Genomic DNA, 8,542 nt, shown 5'->3' on the forward strand with positions numbered 1-8,542 from the left:
GTTTTTTTTTGCCCGGACGCACTTCCTTGCGTGCGAAGATGTAGCTGGTGGGTCCCAGCAGTCAGGGGGCGAATCATTTTTTTTGCCCGGACGCACTTCCTTGCGTGCGAAGGTGTAGCTGGTGGGTCCCAGCAGTCAGGGGGGAAACGTTTTTTTCGCAAAATGCGGTGGCCCGTCCGGTGGGTCCCTGCTGTCAGGTGGAGGAATCATTATTTTCCACGTAATAAGGAGGCACTTCCTTGCTGCCGCCGTGGACCCAGCTGTTAGCCTCTCCACGTACAGTCCACGTCCGATGGAAGTCGTTCCTTGACCACGTTGACCACGCCGCGCCGAGAGCACCAGGGCGGTGGACGACGGCGAGGCATAGAAAGGGGACGACAGGGAGCCGGGGAAGATGCGGTAGTGGAAGCCCGCGCGTGCGGAGAGGAGTACGAGGGTTCACTGGTTCGGCTGCGGTGTGAGGCTGCCCTCGCCGCAAGGCCTGGCCAGCGGTGGGAATAGTAGGGGCGGTGAGGCCTCCGCGGCAGCACAGCCGGCCATGGGAGGCAGGAGCATGCGGCACGACCGACGCTGCTTTGGGCGGCTGGAGCAAGAAGACTAGAGGTTGAAGAAGCACTACGGCCGTTGGATGGACATCGTACGGTCAATGGAGCTAGAATCGTTCATATTGACTAAATTGACAAAGCCCTTCGTCCCCGTCAACTTAGTAGGCCCACAAGTCAGCCTCCCACCAAGGTGGGTCCCAGCTAGCCGGGAGAGTATTCATTTTTTTGTGCGTAATAAGGAGGCACTTCCGGTGGGTCCGAGCTGACAGCGGGGGAAACGTTTTTTTCGTGAAATACGGTGGCCCATTCGGTGGGTCCCAGCAGTTAGGGGGAAACGATTTTTTTCACAAAATACTGGTGGCCCGTCCGGTGGGTCCCTGCTGTCAGGTGGAGGAATAATTATTTTGCACGTAACAAGGAGGCACTTCCTTGCTGCGGCCGTGGACCCAGTTGTCAGCCTCTCCACGTACAGTCAACGTCCAATGGAAGCCGTTCCTTGACCACGTTGACCACGCCGCGCCGAGCGCACCAGGGCTATATATAATAATTTATATATACCTCATGGAAACTTCTTATGCAATTTATTGCAGTCGTTTTTTTGGTTAGACGGGGCCAATTTCGCATATTTCTGTGGGTTCCAAACTATTTTTAATACCGAAATGTCCAGTCAGATTTAAAGTACTTTGAAGATATATTTAGATTAGGTTAATGCCCGGTGAAATAGGAATCTAAAAATGTGATAAAATTCAGAAATTATAAAATAATTGCCAATTTGTCATCTGTTTTTATATTTACAACCCATTTCATATTACTTTCAAGATTTGCAGGCGTCTTGAAAGAGTTGCAGCCCATCAGGGCGTAGAAAAATAAGTAGGCCTGGATTGGGTATTCTTCAGAAAAAATAAACTGGGCTCATTTTCACAAAGAAAAAATAGCTAGGCTGGTCACATGGTGAACATAAAATATAAGCCTGGGCTAGACGGGCCACAACCCTGTTCAAACCCTGCTCCGTCTCAACAATACCAAACAAAAAAATACTACTCGAGTAGCTACGTCCCAGGTGTCAGTCGATCTTGTGCTGTTCTCTTGTCTATTGACTATATAAGCTCACAATGTCGTGGGTCCCAGATGTCAGGAAAACACTAGGAGGAAGCATTTTATTTTTCCATATGCTGACATGGTGGGCCCCTACTGTCATCCTCTCCACGTACTTCTGCCGATTCCTGTTGTTTGTTGACCATGTTGACAACGTGAGAGGGCGGCGCCGCGGCGAGCGCACCAAAGCGCACGGAGGACGCCGGCGTTAATGATTTAGGAGACGGTGGGGCGGCGATGCGTGCGCTGAGGCGCAGCCAGCCGTGGGAGGCGGAAGCAGGCGGCCCCGCCGGCGCTGGTTTGGTTTTGGCGGCTGGATGAAGACAGGACTAAAGAAACACGACAGACTGTAAAAGCAGCAGGAGTACTTAACAACCTTAACTGAAACCTGTAGGGGCACTTAACAACCAAAGCTGAAAGCAGTATGAGTACTTATACAGGTTCAATCGTACAAAGCACGCCTCGAACAGTGCTACTTTGCCTACAGTTAACCAAGGGTGAGGCCGCCAAGCCCCAGGACAAGGCCCAGGCGCCACCCCGCGCATCCACAACCTTCTGAAAGCGGCTTCATCTCGCAACGTGGTCAATAAATAGGATATTCGCTTTAGAGCCATGGAAAAGTATGAACATAATCTTCTGTCGTATTCTCCAAGATGGACGGGCCTTCATTATTTGAGACCACCCATGAATACGTATCTTTTCACCTCCAAGGGGAATTGAGTAGGTCGACATATACATCATATTGTGACCAAGCGCAAGTCTGACCCGACCATGGTCAGGCATCTGTATAGGAACAATAGAACTCGGCAGTTCCTGTTTCAAGAAGATCACAGGTGTAAAACTGTGTATAAGCAATAGTTTATGAACAACATATATAACAGAAAACAGCTCGTACCATAAGTTTCTCGACACAGTTGGACATGTTCAACGAGTACAACAGTGGCACACATATCCCACGTGGCCTTCCACCATTGAAACGCCCCACAAGGACCTCAAGACGATCAATAAAGTGTAGGAACTTGTGGATGTCGATCCAGTCAACTTCAGTGCCATTATTAACAGCCGAGTTATTACAGAGTAACAAACGAGCAGACTGCTTAACTCTGAAAAAACCTACACGTGCCACCAATTATAAGAAAATATTAGTTAGAAGTAGCATCTTCGTGAGAGATTCGTTGCTACTTCTAAAGTTAAATTGTGATTAGTTAGACAGAATAGGTGGATTAAGAAGTAATCGAGGCAACAAGCAAGAACCAGATAGAAAACTAACATGGATGAACAATTGGAACGACGTCGGGGTGGAAGATCGCAGTGAAGATGAGACCAGGTTCTGCTATTTCCATCAACATTCGTGCGCAGTCCGTAACACTTGAGAAAGTTTATCCAAGTTCGGCCATAAAAAAGCAGCGATCTTCTTGGTTCATGAACCCAACTCGGAACTTATATCCATGGCTTGTCTTCACTATGACCATTAAACTAGTGTATTCAGTTATGGCAAGGTCGAGCATCTTGAGTACATGTGTTCTGGCAGAGCAAATAATACACTCCAGGAAAAATAATATGAGAACACTGCATGTTCAAAAAAACCCCACCCTCCCGGATAGAAAAGAGGATTCTAGGAACATACTGTGCGTGTTTCAAAATGCTGTGTTAGGATGAGAAGGAACAAGTGTGGCGTCTCGCCGAGGGCGCAGAAACCTGTAGGGTACTCACACTTTGGGCACTGCAAATGAAACACACTAGATTCAATAGGAAGAAAAATGCATCAACGGTGGCGGCTGCCATCCTAGGATTACCTGCGACCAAGGGACTTGGGTTTATCGGGGATGGATGAAGAATTCGTACCTGGTTCTCCATGAGAAAACCCTATGCAATCGCCGAGAGGGGGTTTTCTCTGAACAAGCAGACGAGGGAGAAGGGGATTCAGGCCCAGTGAAATATTGCTGCTTTGTCCGTCCAGCTTACTGCTAAAGCTGGAAAGAGGGGTTGTGATTTTATGGCTCATTGTGCATTACTGCGGCGCTACGACCGGGGTGTGTCTACCGTGAAGTTGTGCACTCTAATTTGTGCATATAGCACGTGGACCCCGTTGCCGGTTGCCCCACGTATCAGCGAAAGGAAGTAGAAAGACAGGAGTAACTAGTTACACATAAATATATATTTTGACAGAGATATACTCCCTCTGTAAAGAAATATACAAATCTTTTATATCACAGGCTCACCTTGCCGAGAAATATACTCCCTCTGCAACGCACGGGCATTATGGGGGTTCAGCTTTTTTTATGGGGGTTCAGCTGAGAATATAATACTCAGATAGGCGCACGGTTCTGGACTTTGGGCCGCAGGCCGACCCTGCATGTTTGCGGGGCCCATGTGTTCTACCTCAGCGCTTTTCATATTGCAAGCGATCGGTACGGCGCTGGTTTTAGATGCTGTCACAAGGCGAATACACAAAATTGAATAAAGCACGGTAGCTGTTGGAATGAAATCGAACGACAGTTCCTAACCAGCAATCAGAGTTGCAATTCTATCAATGATATACCATGTGATAAATAATACTTTCGTACTACTTATACACACAGGACACTTGTTTCACCATGCCAGATTATTACATCAAAATCTCTCGGAGGATAGATCAGTTCGGCAGTTGCGTGCTGCTAATTTCAAAGTTGATTTGGACCAGCTCTCCTTGCCGAGAAAGTTCGATTTTGACATCATCCCCTACCGCAAGGTATGATTTAGATTTGAACCTTGACCATCCTTTAGCATCAATCATCATGTGACCATCCTTTGTACTTACGGTATATTGAGCAGGTTCATTCACACCAAGGCTGCGCATGGTAAGAGAAACTTGGCCGCGGTCGCCCGGATGGTTGAACGACTCCCTCGTTGCTCTAGGAATTCTCTGTTTGCAAATAAGAAGACATACCCAAACAGTTAGATCAACACAGTGAATCATGTGAAACAACATGGAAAGAAAAAAGAACGAAGCACTTGGGCGGCCAATGCTTACCAAGAAGGTGGACATGTCGGTTTTTGTAAGGACTTTGGTATATGAAGTGCGAACTGCAGCCCAGTCTGTTGCCGGTGCAACTGCACGGGCCGGAGCAGATGCAAGTGCAAGTGTTGGTGCAGGTGCCGAAGCCGCTGCTGCTGCCGGAGATGGTGCTCCTTGTAGAGCTGGTGCCGGTGTCGGAGCAGGTGCCGGTGTCGATGCCCGATCCTCCGGTAGATCAGACTGATCCGCTGATGCGGTCGGTGCCCAATCCTCAGCTGGATCAGACTGAGTTGATGCCGCTGTCAGTGCTAGAGCAACTGCCGATGCTCGATCTGTGCGAGACAGCGGCGATCGTGTCTGGTCTGCTATGATCAGCTTTCTAACTTGACTAGGATCCGTGATCGTGATCCAGTTTTCTTCTTCATTTCTTTTAAATGCGAGAAGGACTAATTATGGCGTTTTTGTTAAACCAAACTACAGTTCATCATAGGGATTCAGCTTGTACTCAGACAACAGACTGATCCAATTTTTTCCAGTAATATAAAGTGATGGACAGTGCCTTCGTTACTGACATGACATAAAAAGTGAAACCTGCAAAAATAGCCATCGTAGAGCAAACCAAACGGTTTATTCTGTGATGAATGTCACATGGAAAAACCTGCATCGTAAAATTGCAAGAAAAGAAAGAAAACATGACATTAAATCAATAAGATTTAGACAGTAAATCAATAAGATTTACTTGATGTGACACGAGTGAATCCTTACCAGGAAATCACTATGTTGAAGTACTAAACAGAAGATTGATCGTCCAACTACGCGTGGCATGCAGGGGCCCTGCCTACTCCCACAAGCAGGACAGTCCAAAGGTCGTGACAAATCGTATGGACCGAACATCCATGGGACTGGAAATCCTAGTGGGTGCGATAGACCCTGCAATGCATACAGATATTGGAGTGTAACCATAAATGATAAACCGTCCTCACAAAAAATATGATCTGGATACTTCAAAATATACAGACTGAATTGAGTGGACAGACATTAACATAGACCGTTCTCAGGACTGACCACACACCAAAAGCGGCAGTACTAATAAACAATACAGGGTTCACAAACACAAATCAAGTACTGAACAATAGTACTTACTACATACAAGCAAAGTTGCACTAACTAAACTCTGCAGACTATTTCTTGCCACCGACCTACGGGATGAACCCCGCATAACTGACTAGGCCATGGACTTCGTGTGAGATGTCTACATGCACCATCACCATCTTGTCAACCTTGGAGAACCTAACAGAGTGGTCTTTCCACTCATAAACATGATGATGAAGACAGGACACAACAGATTTGTTGGGAAGCTTTACAAGAACCACACCCTTCGTAATCGAAGGCACAGCCAGAAAATTGTTGTGGTGAAGTACAGCCTCGAGAACACGCGTGACAACAATGCTACAGGAAAACACTAGTTCAGGACACGTGGCGACAAGGACACAACAGCTGGATAGTTCAGCGGTAGAACTCATCATCAGGTCTTCCAATTCACACGGCATGACTTTGAGAACTTCATCTCCACCGCGGACCTGGTTCTAATTCAAACAGAAACCATATTTTATTACTACCTCCTTCCAGAAATATAAGATGATTTTTGATATTATACTCCATATATGACTACATATACACACAGAAATGAGTGAGCAAAGACACTAGGACATGTCTTCAAAGGCATGAGAGCAGAGGGATTACATGCAAAATCCATAACACAAGTTACTGAGGCAAATATACCCTCTTAAAAGGTAGCATTGATGTTCATAAAGTACTCCCTCCGTCCCAAAATTCTTGTCTTAGATTTGTCTAGATATGGATGTATCAAGTCACATTTTAGTATTAGATACATCCGTATCTAGATAAATCTAAGACAAGAAATTTGGGACAGAGGGAGTAGTTGAAAGTAATCTATAAGAAATCAGTGTCAACCTCTCGCATGTTTTGGTCAAAAGAGGAATTTAGAAATGTCATTTGGCACACAAAAATCACATGCAAGATCACCCAGAAAGTTGTACTGCTAGTACTAGTACTGCGTGTTAGATGAAAAAACACGATCAAGATCGAGAAAAAGATCATCAAGAAGAGATATTACCTGGACTTGCTTAATGAGGGATCCCGGAGAGGGGGGCTTGGACAGGGCGATGGCTTTGAGCTTGTTTGCGGTAGTCTCGGCGGGGTGCTTGCGCTTCTTCGTACCATGAGCCTCGACGGTTTTGGCCGGAGCCATAGACATCACTTCGGCCGGTGCTCCAGTGTCCATCAAGAAACTGTCAAATATAAATAAAATAAAAGAAACCATAATCACAAACCCAAAAGAAGAAAAGAGAGGGAGTTATAGGATCAGTCTCGGGGTTGCAAGACCGGGCCTTGGCCAGAATCAACACCATTGATGCGCTCACCTTTACTTCTTTGGGAGAGAAGAACAATGGCAGAAGCAAGTCAGGGTTTTCTTGAAGAAATGAGGAACAAGATGAGGCAGAAGCGAGGGTTGGGTAGAGAGGAAGCTGAGAGAGAAGAGTGAAATGATGGTTGCTTCATCCGTCCAACTTACTGCTGGAAAGGAGAGGGTTTTGTGATTTGACGGCTCATTGGGCATTACTGCGGTGCTTCGATCGAGGTAGTCTACCGTCACTCTACTATGGAGTAATTTAGTGCATGGCTGGTGGACCCCGATGCTGGCTGTCCCACACGTCGGCGAAAGTGAGTAATTTAGTGCATGGCTGGAGGAGGATCCGCACGGTAGAGCGTGTCCACTATTTTTCAAAAGAAAAAATGATTACAGCAAGCGTTTCCACTCTTACGACAGAGGAGTGCGAAACACGGCAGCCACTTGAACATACACGATGCTCCTACTACTAGGCATGTGCAGTGGTTCATACGTCAGTACTGCACAATCTTGTTTCTAGTGTAGTAAGATATGACGATAACAAATGATGTTGTGTGCATGTCAACTACTCCTATATGTAACAAATACACGAAGAGGAAACAACTATATTGAAATGCAAATGCAACCAAACACACCCACACGCTTTGTGCTACAATGACTGATCTGCACCGTCTGAGTTTGATCCAACGGTCATGTTGCGCCGAGACATGGACATGCCCATGCAGAGGGCGCCTAAACACCACCGAAGTCCCTCTGCTTTTCGAGGCGCACGACGTTGGTGATGCAGGGTGCAACCGCCCGCAAAGCCCGCTCCCGGTCGACGGGAGCCAGCTCGTCAAAGACGGCGTCCAATGGCACGAATGGATTCCGGTGACGGAGCCCTGAAAGGATTCGCCCGACAACGGTGATGGCAGTCCGCAACCCTCCTTGTCCAGCTCAGCCCCCACCATCGCGCGGAGACGGCTCAGCTCCTCGGAGATATAGGTGAAGAAGGAGACCAGGTCAGGAAGCCGCAGCTCGTTGAAGTTGACCGGGTGGTCGAACGGGTTTAGCCCGATGGCCGGCATCGTCACGCTGGCACGACGGTAGGCATCGCGCAACCGCAACACGTGCGTGGCAACTTGGTTCACCAAGTGGCTGAGGCGATCCTGGACCTCGTCACGATCGGCCCGCTCGCGCTCTAGCCGGCTCCCCTGACGGCCTATCGTATCTCCCGCTTTCTGCAGCAACGCCGCCGACGCCTCAAGCATCTTTGTGGTGGACGTCTGCCGCTTTTGAAGCTCCTGAACTCGCACACATAATGGAGGAGCATGGCACTCCTCTCCTCCTTGAGCTCACGGAGCTCCACGTCCTTGGCCCTGAGCTCCGTATCCTTGGCATGGAGCTCCTGTGTCAGGAGCCTCACCTCGGACTCCGTGATCTGCTGCACCGCCATGGCACCAGGTAGAAGCAATGGGGAGAGGAAGCAAAGGG

This window comes from Triticum dicoccoides, chromosome 6A, assembly GCF_002162155.2.
Source record: "Triticum dicoccoides isolate Atlit2015 ecotype Zavitan chromosome 6A, WEW_v2.0, whole genome shotgun sequence".
NCBI classification, from domain to species: Eukaryota; Viridiplantae; Streptophyta; class Magnoliopsida; order Poales; family Poaceae; genus Triticum; species Triticum dicoccoides.